Below are 16,621 nucleotides of genomic sequence, written 5' to 3'. Positions count from 1 at the left end.
TTATTGTGTTTATGGATTCAGTCATGCTTTTTCCATTGAATGAATTAGTTCTTTGATTATGTTTGGATCAATTATTTATCTATATTGATTTAGTTTTTTGCTGCAATATCGCTTCCTGAGTATATTGTCGTAATTAGATTTTATCAATAGGGGAAGTAATTCACGGTTTTTAAAAGTGGTGAATGTTTTTTCAAAGGGTTATATTTTATTTAAGTCTGGTTTATAAATCTATACCTTCCGATTGGGAATTGCGGGAATTGAGTTCCTAATTGAGTTATCCAATGAATTAAGAATAATTAAAATACCAGATTTGTGCAAGGGATTCCCGACACTCTATTGTTTGTCAAATTTGAGTACTTTTTCTGTTAATCACTTTGCTTCACTTGAATTTACATTTAAAATTAATTTTTGTTCTCTATTACTTATTTAATATTTTTCTTTAGTTTATTTGTTCCTCTTGCTATTCTTTTAATTTGTCTCCCTGTGGAATCGACACCCCAAAGCTGTGCTACAACTACCGCGTTATTCTTTGGGCGTAATCAAATTTTGGCGCCGTTGCCAGGGAGACGGTAGAAGAATTGTGAGAGAGTTTTTCTTTTCAACAGTTTGTAAAGGCGGTAACTTCGTTCCCTCTTTTAGCTTGCTGCATTTTTTTTTTATTTTCTATTTCTTTTTGTAGTTTTTTTTAGTGTTGCGTTTTTCTCCACCTTGCATGCACAGGTATAGAGACGTCTTTGGTCGGTTTGCTTGTAGACCTGTGTTAGAGTCTGAGTTTAACTTTTCTGATCATTTGTTTGAAATTCTTCTAATTCTGAGAAAATGAGTGAACATGAAGATCAACCCACTAGGACCCTTCAGGATTACCTCCACCCTACACGCACAGCCACACCATCATGCATCATGTTTCCAGCTAATATTCGCCAATTGGATTTTAAAACAGGGATGATACAGTTACTCCCTACTTTTCATGGCTTGGAAAATGAAAATCCATATGTGCACATTAGGGAGTTTGAGGAAGTAGTTGCGACTTTTCATAGTCAAAATGCAACTGATGACATTGTGAGACTTAAGTTCTTTCCTTTCTCTTTGAAGGATAGAGTTAAGAGTTGGCTATACTCTTTGAGACCACGATCTATTGGGTCATGGAATGAGATGACTAAGGTCTTCTTTAATAAATACTTTCCCCAACATAAGACCAATGCTTTAAAAAGGCAAATCTCCACCTTTGTACAAAAGGACAGTGAGACTTTGTATCAGTCTTGGGAGAGATTTAAGGAGCTATTGAGTATGTGTCCTCACCATGGGTATGAGAATTGGCGCTTAGTGAGCTATTTTTATGAGGGACTTACACCTAGAGAGCGTCAATATGTGGAGATGATGTGTAATGGTGAGTTCTTACAGAAAGATCCTGATGAGGCCATAGAATACCTCAATGAGCTTGCTGAAAAAGCTCACACTTGGACTGGACCTAGTGCTACTGAGAGCACAAATAGGTCACGACCTGCAGGAAACCTAAATGGTGGTAGAATTTACCATCTTAGGGAAGAAGATAACCTAAAGGCTAAGGTTGAGATGCTCACTAGGGAGCTAGAGGTGTTGAAGAATAAAGACTTAAAGCCAACACACGTGGCTAATCATGCAGAGTCTTTTGGATGATGTTTTGTGTGTGGTGGGGTAGATCACCTTGCCCAAGAGTGTCCCACATTTGCTGAGATGAGAGGGATGTATGAGGAACAATGTAATGCCTTAGTTATGTACATGAAGCCTGTTGCACCTTTCTCTGATACCTACAATCCTAGGTGGCATAATCACCCCAATTTTAGCTGGAAGTCTAAAAACCAGCCGCCTGCACAACCCCCTAGATCATATCCTGCACCATATCATGCACCTTCATCTTCTAGGAGTCCTTTAGAAGACACTTTGCATGCTTTTATTGAGGCACAGAGTAAAACTAATCAAAAGTTTGAATCTTTGATTATGCAGGTTGTTGAAGAAAACAAAGAGATAAAGAGTCATATATCCAAGATAATGATTTCCTTGAGTGTGAATGAGCGTGGCAAGTTTCCTTCTCAAGCTCAATCCGCACCCCAAGGTCAGCATATGGCACAAAAAAATTTAAAAGAAGTCAATGCCATTATGACAAGAAGTGGTAAGTCTTTACACATCCCAACAACTGATAAGCAAGAGGATGTTGAAGAGGAACAAAGCAATGATAGCACCGAGTTCCCTAAGGATGCCGAGGTAATCAAGAGTCCAGTTAAGATACCATTTCCTCAAGCTTTAAAATCTGGTATGCGAACTTTGGATCCTAGTAATGAAATCTTGGAGAACCTCAGGCAGGTAAAGATTAACCTTCCTTTGTTGCATGTTATTAAACAAGTTCTCACTTATGCAAAAGTTCTTAAAGATTTGTGTACAGTTAAGAGGAAGCACCATGTTAAGAAGACAGCATTTCTGACAGAGTAAGTTAGTGCTCTAATTGAGCAGCGAATTCCTCCTAAGTACAAGGATCCTAGTTGTCCAACCATTGCATGTAATATTGGGAATCATGAGTTTGGGCAAGCCTTGCTAGATCTAGGAGCTAGTGTTAATTTGATGCCTTATTCTATTTATTTGCAGCTTGGCTTGGGTGAAATTAAGCCTACTTCTGTCGTGCTTCAGGTGGCTGATCGTTTAGTTAAGAAACCGCGAGGGATAGTTGAGGATGTTTTGATCCAAATTGACAAGTTTTATTATCCTGTTGATTTCTTAATTTTGGACACTCAATCAGTTGTTGAGTCTAACTCTAAAGTTCCTCTCATATTAGGTAGACCTTTCCTTGCTACGGCTAATGCACTTATAAATTGCAGGAATGGGTTGATGAAGTTATCTTTTAGAAACATGACCATGGAGGTCAACATTTGCCATATTAAGAAGCAGCCAACAGATGACGAGTGCCACCAAACGTATATAATTGATGCACTCATTGACAAGGGAGTTCACACAACTCATGATTTTGATCCTCTTGAATATTCCCTTGTGAATTCTGAGTTTAATACATCTGTTAGTGATTCATCTGATGTTATTGATATTTGTGCTGTTTTTTATGAAACTCAGGATTATGGCACACAGGTTTGGCAACAGAAATTTGAGGAGTTGCCTAAGAAATGTGGAAAACAGATTCCTGTAAGTATGAAAGTACCAAGAGTTAAATTGAAATCTTTGCCTAAGTCTAAATTCCATAAGGTTAAAATGAAAACGTTTCATGATAAAATTATTTTTAGGAAGAGGTTTAAACCTAATGACCGAATATGCTTATATGATTTTGGATCTCACAAGCACAAAGGAATACTTCGGTTTAGGTGGACTGACCAATTTCTAGTGAAAAATGTTTTTGTAAATGGGGTGGTGGAAATAGAGGATCCTAAGGATGGTCGGATCTTTAAAGTAAATGGTCAACGCCTTAAAATATTAATTGATAGGCAAGTTCCGGAAGTGGAAGACATTCCACTTGTGGATCCAATCTATCAACCTTGACCACACCACCAAGGTATGTGTTTCTTTATTTATTTTGTTTTGCTTTGTTTTATTTTTGCTTTTTCTTATTTTCTTTATTTTCCTTTTTGTTTACTGTTGTTTTCTTTGTTTTTGATTGCAGGATAGTTTCATTTCGTCATTTCAGATTACCATCTTTGGTGTTTAGGGAGCTATCCACGTCACTCATCAGGTGTATTCTACCATTTTCAGTTACTCCACATTCAATTTTGATTCTTAAACATTGAGGACAATGTTTCATTTAAGTTGGGGGGTGGTGGTGCAAATTCAGTATTTAAAATGCTTGTTGGAACTCTGTGGCATATTTTCATGTGTCAATTTTTTTTAATTTGCATCACACGTGCATCATTTTCACATGTGTACTCATTCTCATTCATAGCCATCTTTGTGAATTCACCAAACCCACCAAATCATTTTTTGCTGAAACATTCACAGAATCCTTAATGCACTTATCCAAATTTTGTGGTAAGATGGTGGTTTGACACATGTAGCTAGAGAACTCTTTTGCTTAAGTATTCATGTGAGTTTGGAGAGGATTGAGAGCATACAAATGCAGTAAATTGTGATAAGCGTTCATTGATCTGTTGAATTGGGCACTTCTTTTGAGAATATCATTACATGGTTTGCGATACAATGGTGGATATACTTGGGATATGACGAAGGTCAACTTAGGATTAACGTTTGAGCCTTTCAAGCTATCCTTTCCATCATAGACCCCTAGTAGCCAACTTTGAGCCAATAAAACACTTGTAGCTTTTTCTTTTCATATGCCCATATCATCCATGCCTCTCCACATTGGAGTATAACCTATACACAGATTTTCTTACCCTTTTTACTTCCAAGTGTATGGCTATCAAGACATATGGCCGAAAAAAAAAAAAGTGTATACTAGGTGTGGAATTTGTATTTTCTTTTTTTAATTTTATCATTTTCAATTAAAAAAAAGAGAAGGAGAAGACGACGGAAAAAAAGAGAAGAGTACAAGTTGCAAAGTATTCAATTGAGTGAGCTCAAAAAAAAAAAAAAGAAGTTGGTATAGATGGAAAGAATACAAAAGTGGCATGTGTTTGTCCATCAAATTGTTGAAAAAAAAAAAGAAGAAGAAGGAAAAGTATTATTATTTGATGATCTGAAAAGTTGGAGAGTATATCAAGTGAGAAGTGTAGTCTATTGAGATATTTAATAAAATTCCCTTTGTATGTACTTGGAAGTTTTTGAATCCCTTTCATTTTTTTTTTTTTTATATAACCCCAAAACCAAGCCACATTACAACCTTTTTTGTTGATCATTCTGATCCTAAGTAAGCTGTTGGAAAGATTGATGGAAGTCTCATTTGTTAGTGTTCCTATCATAAGATCAATGTTTCCTTGTTGCTTGTACATAATTGCCTAATTTTCCATGAGAGTGTGTATACACCCATTGTCAACACCATAGAGAGAGCCTTTACACGAAACACTATTATACCCGTGAGTTATGGAGTTGAACATTTTGCTTAAGATGTTCTTGATGTTGCATGTGTCAAGGTTAGTGGTACGATGCTTATGACTTGAAGAACACACACACACTCTGTGGATTGCTATAGGTGGATTGATCTTGATGGGGTATTAGATTCCTTAGATTGTTTTGATATGTGAATCTGGAAAGTGTGACTTGATGGCCTTTATGTGTGATTTTCTTTGGTCTCTTTCGTTGTTTTGACATGAAAATTGCTAGGGACTAGCAAGGAGTAAGTTGGGAGGTGTGATGAGTGTGTGAAAGTGCACTCTATATACCCTATTATTGGACTAAAATGCTAAAATGTGAATAGAAATCATAGGAATTAATGTGTATTCTTAAATTAAATTTCTATTTACGTTGGGATACTCCTAAGCAGTTTTTTTATGTCTAATTTCAGAGTTTATAAAAGAGCAAGTCAAGCCCATTCAAATTCAAAGGAGGACATTCATGGGGTTTGAGAGCAATTTGGAAGAAAAGCAAAAGAAAAAAATCACAAAATGAAACCACAAGAAGTCCAAGTCTGAAATTCGCTAGGAGACAGTCTGGACATACTTTAGTCTTTTGACTTTATCTCTTTACTCATATATCAGATTGATGCGATTCTTGATGCATTGGAAAGCTAACTTAAAGGGATATAACTTTGTCTCTAATAAGGATTTCCAAATTCAAAATCCTAAAGGCCGTACGTGGCTGCCAAGATAAGTCTTAAAATTTAGGCGATTTTTTATGCGGAAATTAAGAGGACATTAGGGTTTCTTTCCTACCCTATATAAGCATATCATTAGCACGAAATGGAGGGGGAGGAAGAGGCACAAGAGGCAGATCTGAAGAGAGGAAAAAATTACTTCCATGGCCACCGTTCGTTTCAGTTTTCTCTAGAGATTTTTGTTGTCCAATATATTTATGGGTAACTAAATTCTCTAGTAGGGTTAGGGATGAACTTGCACATTAGATGGTATTTATAATTTATTCTTAATTCATGTATTTGATTTTCAATTGCTAAAACTCTTTTGTTTTATCATTCTTAATTCATCGTTAATGTTTTCTTCTCCGAATAATTATAGAATTTATTGTGTTTATGGATTCAGTCATGCTTTTTCTATTGAATGGATTAGTTCTTTGATTATGTTTGGATCAATTATTTATCTATATTGATTTAGTTTTTTGCTGCAATATCGCTTCCTGAGTATATTGTCGTTATTAGATTTTATCAATAGGGGTAGTAATTCACGTTTTTTAAAAGTGGTGAATATTTTTTCAAAGGGTTACATTTTATTTAAGTCTGGTTTATAAATCTATACCTTCCGATTGGGAATTGCGGGGATTGAGTTTCTAATTGAGTTATCCAATGAATTAAGAATAATTAAAATACTAAATTTGTGCAAGGGATTCCTGACGTTCTACTGTTTGTCAAATTTGAGTACTTTTTTTGTTAATCACTTTACTTCACTTGAATTTGCATTTAAAATTAATCTTTGTTGTCTATTACTTATTTAATATTTTTCTTTAGTTTCTTTGTTCCTCTTGCTATTTTTTTAATTTGTCTCCCTGTGGAATCGACACCCCAAAGCTGTGCTACAACTATTGCGTCATTCTTTGGGCGTAATCAAGCATAATAAACATGGATGATGGTTTCTTACCAACATACATACACAAGTATCTTAAAAGAAAGTTAGAGGCTCTTACCGTAAGGGTAGCATGACGAATTAACAGGAACTAGGCCTGTGCAGGAAATGCTATGACTCGGCCCGTCCTTGAGACCCGAACCGACCCGTCCAAAAAAGTGGTTTGAAGGAAGTTGCGGGTCAAACCTGCTGAAACCGGCTGCCAATAAGGGTGGAAGGCGTGGTTGCAGTTGGGTAACAAATGGAGTGTTTCGTGATCTCCATCGCTCCTCTACCAATTTTGAGACCCTTGACCATGGAGCACACGAGTATCGAAAAGATCTCAACCACCATATGGTCAAGATCGTGGCGTTTGGGTCTGTCGAGAGTGGAAGACACATCCGGTCTGATGGATGTAGATGGAGAAGAATGCAAGCAAGGTGAATCCACACATGAGGACGATAAAAATGATCAACGTGGAGGGCGTGAGTGTCACAGCCCCCAGGAGATTTGCCCGGGACCACATCTCGGCACGACCCATTGAGGGTCAGGACAGTCACATAGCTAGTCTGCTTGCATGCCTTGGCTCAAACCATGACACGCAGCGGGCGAGCATTGAGGCTACTGACCGCGCGCAGACCATGTGTGCAGGCTTGCGCGTGCATCTACGCGCGTGCATGCGTGCCCCCACACCACCTAGAGAGGCCAGTGGCGTGCCCCCACAAGCACGCCATCCAGCGCACGGCTCCAGCCCGTGCCTTGCAGAGCAGGTTAGTGGCATGCCTCGCGGCGTGCCATCTAGCGCATGGCTCTAGCCCATGCCTTGCGAAGCAGGTCAGTGGCATGCCTACCAGGCATGCCATCCAGCCCATGCTTTGCAGACTCAGCGCCCAGGCCACCAACCTAGGCCATGCCGTGCACCATCATGGCTTACCTTCAGCAAGCCATGCCCATCATGTCGTGCACCACCATGGCTCATCTTCAGCAAGCCATGCCCACCATGCCGTGCACCACCATGGCTCACCATCAGCTAGCCATGCCGCACCACCCTGGCTCACCATCAGCCAGCCATGCCGCGCACCACCATGGCTCACCACCTAGCAAGCCATGATCGCACCACCTAACCATGGACCAACCTGACCACCGTGCACCACCTAGCCCACCATGGGCCATGCATGCCACGGCTAGCCTTGGTCCATGGCCATTATGTTGTTATTTATTTTATTTATTTAATTTGCTTTATTTATTTATTTTCTAGGGACCTATTGGGGGTTTCCAATTTATTTTTCTTATAAATAGGACCTCCTTCATTTGCTTTAGGATCTTTTGGCAAACTCCTAGAGGGAAGACTATTGTTTGAGAGATCATAAACTGGTGCCTTTGCACTTAGACTTTTTGGGTGCAATTCGTGAATCCCAAAGAGAGAATCACACTTTGCAATTCTTTGAATAAGTGTGATTCATCTATCTTGTTCTTGCAACTTTGTGCAATTCGTGAATCCAAGTTGTGTTTATCAATATATGAGGTTTATTCATTACTTGTGCAATCCGTGGATCAAGTAGTGATTTATCCTTGTTTATGTTTTTGGTTCATTCAAGTTCATTAGTATTTTGCTATTGTTCTTGAGCGTTCTTCGTTGTTCTTGAGTGTTCTTCATTTTGCACTTGAGTGTTCTTCATTGTCCATGCATGTTCTTCATTGTGTTCATGCGTGTTCATCATTGTTCTTGAGGAGTTCATATCATATTTTGCTCATCCAATCCATCCAAGCCTCAAAATCGCCCACCACTTGTGTTTGTCAACTTTCCATAGTTGATTGCTTCATCCATTTTACCCTAACCGCCCCCTACATCTTCCAATTAAGATTCGTATCATTTAGGAATCCTAATTAATTCCTAAAATCACTCCCATAATCAGCCATTCATATCTCCATCATATCCCAAGATTTTAGGAAGGTTATCTCCAAGATTCAAGGAAGTTTGACTTCCAAGATTTTAGGAAAATTTCTAAAATCCCTCCATCACCAAAAATTCGGCCAACCCTAGCTTGCCCACTCCACATCACTCATCTTCCATCCTAGCCACCCATCTTACATCTTCCAAACCCTAAACACAACTTCCAAACCCTAAACCATCTTCCAAGTGGCCCTACACTAGCACACACTTGTGCCGTGCGCCCCTCACCCTTGAACCACACAACCCTTCATCTTCCATCATTTCATACACCCATCTTAGCCTAAACACTTAACCCCACCATCCCCAAGTGGTCATATTGACCACCTTTGCACGTGAGCCAAGCAAGAGAGGAACCAAGGTTCGGTCATCACAAGGCCACCATTGGCGTGGAGGACTTGGTGTTTTGGATCTAGACCGAGGATCCCAATAGTGAGGTCCAAGTCGAATCGGAAGGGACAGTCCGTCGATTTGGCGATTGGTTGGTTCAGTACACTGGCGCAATGAGAAGCAGGTAGGCCCATAAGATTCCATTTCCATCTTCCATTTCCTCACCTTAGCTAAAATCGTTAGGTTTTGATCCCCCATTGACGAATTTTTGCCTGCATGTTGCTTCCAAACTCGTGCGGGTCGGGTTGGGTCAAATCGGACTGAACCGTCATTCCACCGGGTCGGGTCGGGTTGACCCCAAGCACAAAACGGATTGCTCGGGTTGCAGCCCTAACATGAACTGTAAGGAGACATTTCTAAAGGTTAAAAACTCCTTACTAGTATACTTAGAAAAATAAAAATTATTGACTTAGAGTAAGATGACCATTTTACCCCTAATTTAGGATTCACATCCTAACTCCAAAACTCATCAAAATTTACCTTCCTCATGAAAAATTTTTCCTAAACCAAATATCTAATTAGAAAAATTTAAAACACAATATAGCTAAGTGAACCAAGCATAGGCTGAAACATGAAACATGCTAAACTCTTGATTTTTGTTTAGGACATGCTAAACTTTTGGAGTTCATGCTAAAACTGAAACATGCAACACACAAAAATCATACCCTATGCTTAAATAACATCCTAGAAAAATCAACAAAATTTACATCATAAAAATCACAACTTCCTTCTTGTCAAAACTTCAAGTATTTTGACCTCAAAAAACAACCCCTGATGTTCATGGTCTATCCCTTTTCAAATAACTCCAAGAATTCCAAAAGTTTCATAACATACTCTCAATATGTTCATAAAAAATTCCTAAAGACTATCATGCTTTTAATAGTTAAATCAAAACCGCAAAAAGCCACAAAATCATACTCAAATACAATCAGTATGCACCTATTCTCCAAAACAAAGTACTATGTGATTTGGTTTTTTATCAAACCATTAGATCCAAAACCTCCTTGAAGTAAATTTTCAGGAAATAATCTAATATGCTTAATATTCAAGTCCTAAAATAGATCTAAGCATCAAATATAAGATAACATTCCAAAAATTGAAAAAAGATTGATCCATATGTGAGCCTCACATACTATTAATACCTAACCGGACCTTTGCATGCATAAAAATTCATATATTCATGATCAACACCATAAATCTTCAAATAACATTCTAACACCTGGATCAAAGTCATCAGAGCAACATATGTGAATATCAAATTCATTGGAGCATGTGATCATAACAACAGACCTAAACTTTCCCAAAACAGAAATTGTTTTCATACTCCCAGTTTCTAACTTTTTAGATCTATGCAAAACTCTTATAAAAAACTTGTAACATACAATGAATCTTCATCAAACTTGTATATTAGTATGTTAACTATAAACCATAAAAATATCAAATCAAGATCTTGTCAAGAACACCATAAAAAGAATCAAAGTATCACACACTATCCAATTTATCACCCACAATGACCTCTGTATGCTTAAACAAATGTTTCACCCATCAAACATCCATGTAAATTTACACAAAATACACCAATAGAAACTAGCTCAAAGAGGAACAACTTATGTGGAGAGAGATTCCTGAGAATTCACATAAAAAAGCTTCAAAAAATTCGAGCAAGAAAGGCTAGAAAAGTTGTCTGAGAGTTCCTTTGGATTTATCTCAAAGAATGTGTTTCTAAAGTGACAAAGGACTGATGAAATGGCCATGGACGACTTATATTGTAGGAGATTTTTGGCCTTTTGGGTGATGTGGTGTCAGCAAAACTAGGTGCCACGGCCCATGGTTTTTCAACCTACTGTTGCCGTGTGAGAGAAGGGTGGTGAGGTGGCTCTTGGCTTTCCCATCAACCACTATTTGGGGATGACATGGGCAAGGAAAGGACACTAATGGAAAGGGGAAAACTTTCTCTACAAGCCTTGCCTTGGTAGTGTAATTTCATAAGCCTTAATGGGGGTTAACCGAATTGGCCACATTTGGCGTTTCAATGGTTTGAGTTTCTAACAAGCCCAAATCTAATTTCTCTTGGCCCAATTAAAATACTATGGTATAAAATAATGAATGAGGGTGTAATGGCATGAGCTTGAGTGGTTAATAGTATGTGGAAGTGATTTAATCAAGTGATTAAACACTAAGCTACAATCGGCCAACACTTTAGGGTTTGGAGGTAGCCTTTTGGGGTTTGGGAAACCATTTAGGGTTTCTGTTTCCACCAGGCATTTGAGGTTTCAGCTGGATACCAAGTATTTAGGGTTTCACTAGGGTTGAAACCTTCTTTGGTTTGACATAAATTGGATGGTTGGATGGAATAGTGTTTTGCTTAAGTGGCATAGTCACAAAACTTGATTTTTCCTTCTTCCCTCCACATTTTCATCTCAAGGTTCCTCTTGGTATCAAGTGTCCTAATTATGCCCAAACTAATATGTGGTCATATAGTATAGTTCAGGGTGTCGATCCATAGGGAGTCGGAAGAAATGCTACAAGATGTAAGCTCAAGGGAAAAGATTAAATGACAACAATATAGAAATTCTACCTAAAGTACGTAATTAAAATGAGATTAGGGCACGGATAAAAATGTAATAAGTAAATCTTTGGGCTTCCATCAATCAGATCCAATACTTCGACTTTTTCAATCCAAACAATATACACAATTAAGAATTATAGCACCAAATTCTCAATTGGAAGATATGATATTATATGCATCTATTTTCTCAAATTTAATTCTAGAATATATTCTCCCTTAACAAACCAAAGTTTTCATGTATAAAAAGAAATATCAAATCTAAAGACGACCCTATGTTCACAAACAATAGTGCAGCAGAAGATCACATCAAAGGCATGAAAAACATATTTAAGTCACAAATATATATATTCATAATCCTATAGCTCAACCAAATTAAACCATAGCAAGATTTAATATAATTATCTCAAACTTATAATATCCAAAACAAATAGAGGACAGAGTCAGAGCTTTCAAAAGGAGAAGCTCTGCCCCCTCTCTAGAAAGTAAACAAACCGCTCCCTCGCCGTTGAGGGAGGTGGGAGCCTCGGCTCCTCCCTCCCTCCCTCCCTCCCTCCTCCTTTTAGTTTTTGTTCCTTTGTTTTTTCTATTTTTTTCCTGTTTTCGTCTGTTGTCTTGGCTCGGTTTGGTTTTTGTATCAGTCGGCTCTTGCGTTGGTGGTGGTTAGCTTTTCGCCCCTAGTTTCAGCGCCTTCCTGGAGCGAGGATCACCGGTAAGGGCCCTGAAGGCGTGCGGAGAGGGCGCAATAGCTCATGGCCCCTGTTTACAGCGCCATCCTAAATCGAGGAGGGCCCCGAGCAATCCTGCGAGGTGGCGCTTGGCAGAGGAGACGTACGGCGAGGGCGAAACAGATAGGAGGTTTTGGACGGGTGAGAAGCTAGCTACGACGCAAGGCTGACGGCGATGGGCTATGGTGGGGCGAGGATACGGCAGGGTGGCTCAAAGGCAAGAGGCTTGATACTCTGTTAGGTAACAGAGTGATGGGTTTCGTGAATGGGGCTGCTGGTTTTTCTCTATCTGGTTCTGGCCGACGGTTTTGAGGGGCTAATCTAGGCACTGTGGGTCTTCCCATGCCTTGTGGTGGTGATCGGTAGCAGCAACTCACACTGCACAGGAACAGAGAAGGAAGAAGGGGCGGCGGATGTAGCGGGGAAACCCTAGTCCGATCCTTGGGCGCCTCTTTGTTAGCGGTTTGGGCCCCCACGGGGATGTTTGGGTCATTGGTCTTGGGCTGGGCTTTCTGTTTTGCACAGCCCTTTACTATTTTTTTGTTTTGTTGTTCTGTATTTATTTTTATGTTGTTTTAGCTATTATAAATAAAATATTGCCTGGTGTCCCACTCCTTTTTAAAAGGAATGTGGGTTTTGTCCTACTCCTCTTTTGGAGGTATGTAGGTGTTGGTACTCTTCCTCTTAGGAGGAGAGAGTGTGGTTGTACTCCTCCTCCTTGTGAGGATGGAGCGTGGGTGTACCTCTCTTTTTCGGAAGAGAGGTCGTTTGTCTCTGTTTCAACAGAGAGCTTTCTCTTTTGACTGCTGTCAAGAGAGGAGGTATAGAAGTTTTAGACAATGTCCGTCACAAAGAAATTTGTTGACGGGGAAGCTCCTGAGCAGATGCGTTAGTTGGCTTATGGTCTGGTTCTCCAGTTTGTTTAAGTCACAGTTGTAACTTCGTTTATGAATATATGCAGTGAAGCATTTTCTATCAAAAAAAAAAACAAATAGAGAATTGAATCCTAGAATCTTAAACAATAAAACTTAATGTATGAATTGAAATAAAATCAAAGTATTTTCACCAATCAATTTCTGTCCTAGGCTTTACCCAAGATTTAGTTCTCCATGGGAAAACTCAAAAAGTACAAATAAAAAATGGTATTTTTTTCCTCTTCAGATCTGCCTTTTGTGCCTCCACTCTCCCTCCATTTCGTGCTAATGATATACTTATATAGGGTAGGAAAGAAACCATAATGTTTTCATGATTCTATAAGGTTCCAAATTGGAAAAGAAACAGAAACTCAAGAATAGAATGGAAACCAAGAACCTACTAACATTGATTCTTGAAATGGGTTTTTGAGGAACCCGAAACCTCCTTACAAAAAAAGAAACTGAATCAAGTAAATTCTTCAATGAAAATACAGTTTGCTTACATCCTTTTTATAGAAGACAAAGATAAGCTAAAAGGCACTGTATGAAATAAGACCGAATTCCTCAAGCCATTAATTCTATTATGCATACGACGCACTGTTTCATTTAAATGTCAAATGCATCATTTTGTTCTTCATTTACTCTCGATACTCACTTCCAATTCACATACTCAGACACTTTCTAGCCAATGCCCACCCATTAACCCTTCTGCACCTTACATTCTCCACCCCTTTAAGGACCTTGTCCACAAGACCCTAATACTTCCCTCCCCTTTCAAAGAACCTTGTCCACAAGGTGTGGATACAAGTTCCTTAATTTCCATAGAATTTCCCATGAGCTATCTTCAATTGGAGCACCAAACCATTTGACCAATTGTTGCTGCTTGATTACCTATCTTCTTCATCCTTCTTTCACGAATTACTTTAGGTTCGAGCTATACCCTCCCTTGGACATCAACTGGATGAAGGACTGGTAAAGGGGAAACACCAGTTTCTTTTTAAGACAAGAAACATGAAAGACAAGATGAATCCTTAAATGGACCGTAGAATCTAATACAACAGCTCACCTCAGGATCTTAATTGCTGGTCAATAGTTGTATTAGAAGTTATCCCAAGCACATAAGTCAGTAGCTTTGGAGGAGCATAGCCATAAAGTGCTTCAAAAGGAGACATTCCAATTGAAGAATGAGGTGTTGTATTATAACACCTATCTATCATGGACAGCCAGCTACTCCACTCCTTTGGCTTATCACTTGCATAACATCTCAAATACCCTTCCACATTCTAGTTTAAACTCTCAGTTTGGCCATCTGATTGTGGGTGATAAGTTAAACTATAGTGAAATGATATCCCTTGTAGTTTAAACATTTCCCTCCAAAATGAACTTGTGAACAGCGGATCCTGTCAGACACAATAGTTTTAGGCATTCCATGAAGTTTAAAGACCCCTGAGAATAAAGTCTAAGCCATTTTAGCTAATGGGAATGGATGAGACAAGGGAAAAAAGCGAGGAAATTTTGTTAGTCTATCAATCACAAAAAGAATGACAGAAGTACCATTGGGATGAGGAAGGCCTTCAACAAAATCTATTGCTATATCCAACCAAGGAGAATGAGGAATTGGTAATGACTGTAAAAGACCTGTTGGCTTCATAGTTTCATGCTTGTTAGTTTGACAAACACACATTCCCTTACCAAAGTTTGAATATCAGTTCTCATTCCTCGCAATAAAACTCCTTTTTAGCCTTCTAAAGAGTCTTCTTATAACCCACATGTCTAGCTTAAGGATTGTTATGAAGATAATAAAAAATCTTCATTTTAAAGGGAGAATCAGGAACCACAACAAGTCTTCCTTTCTTCAATAACAACCCTTGTTGTAAGCTATATTTAGTAAGTCCTGGTAGACAAGAACTAAGTTTGTTTACAATTTCATCCAACTCAGGAGATAGTTTATAACTTTCTTTCAATTCCTGAATCCATAAAGGAGTAGGAAAAGTGATTAAGGCCAGCACAACACAATCCTCCTCATTCTTTCGAGATAGCCCATCAGCAACTACATTCTCTTTGCCTTTTTTGTACTCAATGGTAAAATCATATCCACGCAACTTGGATAACCACTTGTGTTGGAATTTAGTACCAACCCTTTGCTCAAGGAGATGTTTTAAGGCATGTTGATCTATTTTAGTCTTAAAAAATTTCCCTAACAGATAAGTTCTCCACTTAGATACTGCAGAAACAAGAGCTAAAAGCTTCTTTTCATATGTAGAAAGCAGCAATGCTTTTCCCTTTAAACCCTTGCTATAAAAAGCAATAGGTTGTCCTTCTTGCATAAGGATTGCTCCAAGACCAATGCCAGAGGCATCACATTCTATAGTAAAAAATTTTGTGAAATCTGGTAGCCTCAAGACAGGAGGCTTAGTCACCACCTCCTTCAACTTTTGGAATGCTTGAGTTGCATAATCGGACCACTGAAATGCATTCTTCTTAAGTAAGTCTTTTAAAGGGTTGCTATTGTACCATAGTTCCTTATGAACTTCCTATAATGCCCAGTAAGACCAAGGAAGCCTTTTAATGCTTTAAAGAACGAGGTATGGGCCAATCAACCATTGTTGTCAATAACTATTCTATTGGGAAATCGATTTTAACCTAGTGAGAGAAACTCTCCCTTCTCTTTAGGAAACAAGTTCAGGAAACCATTCGAGGGAGGTGCGAGCCTCGGATTCTCCCTTCCTCCTCTCTCTCTCTTTATTCTGTTTTCATTTTGCTATTTTCTGGTTTTTAGTATCCCTGCTTCCCAGTTTCTCTCTATTTTCCAGAGTTTTTGTTTTGGTTTTGTTAATAAAAGTTGTTGGCTGCAATTTTGGTGGGTTGAAAGACCACCACCCGGCTTGGTTCCTGAGTCGTCCTCTATAAAAAATTATGCAGCTGGGCGGGGGAGATACTGCACGATGGAGGATGAGGATCTCAGCTTCGTATAGCCATGGTTATGAGTGGTTGAAAATCCACGAACCTGTCCAGTGTTTTTGACTATATGTGTGGTGTTAGCTCTCATATGTATGAAGGAAGACATGCACATTGGAATGTACTCTCGCAGGTTCAAACAGAAGGAAGGGGTGGATGCACACTAATGTGCATGGGTGGATTTGTTTAGCCAAGGAGAACCGAGGAAGGGGAGATGCATACCTAGGTGCATGGTGCCTTGTTTCGTTCAAGGAAAATAGAGGAAGGTTTTTTGGGAGGTTGATGGCTTGCAAAATTTCATGTTGCAGATTTTACAAGTTCGCTCGAGCGGAGGCTTTTGGCCGCTCGAGCGAATTTAGGCAGATTCAAACGTTCGACTGCCGCTCGACAGGGAGCTCGAGCGGGTTGCTGAAAAACGAAGATCGCTCGAGCAGAGACATTGGCCGCTCGAGCGAAATCAGGCAGAGTCGAACGCTCGA

General features: G+C 39.1%; 1 non-coding gene across 1 annotated transcript; it reads right to left on the bottom strand.

Annotated features, from left to right (window-relative positions):
• Positions 1 to 1,199: 1,199 nt before the first annotated feature.
• Positions 1,200 to 1,307, bottom strand: LOC122290584. The gene has a single exon (XR_006236447.1). It is a non-coding gene; the product is annotated as a small nucleolar RNA R71 (small nucleolar RNA).
• Positions 1,308 to 16,621: the final 15,314 nt, after the last annotated feature.

This window comes from Carya illinoinensis, chromosome 12, assembly GCF_018687715.1.
Source record: "Carya illinoinensis cultivar Pawnee chromosome 12, C.illinoinensisPawnee_v1, whole genome shotgun sequence".
Classification (NCBI taxonomy): Eukaryota; Viridiplantae; Streptophyta; class Magnoliopsida; order Fagales; family Juglandaceae; genus Carya; species Carya illinoinensis.
This window is presented reverse-complemented; position numbering and strand designations above follow the sequence as displayed.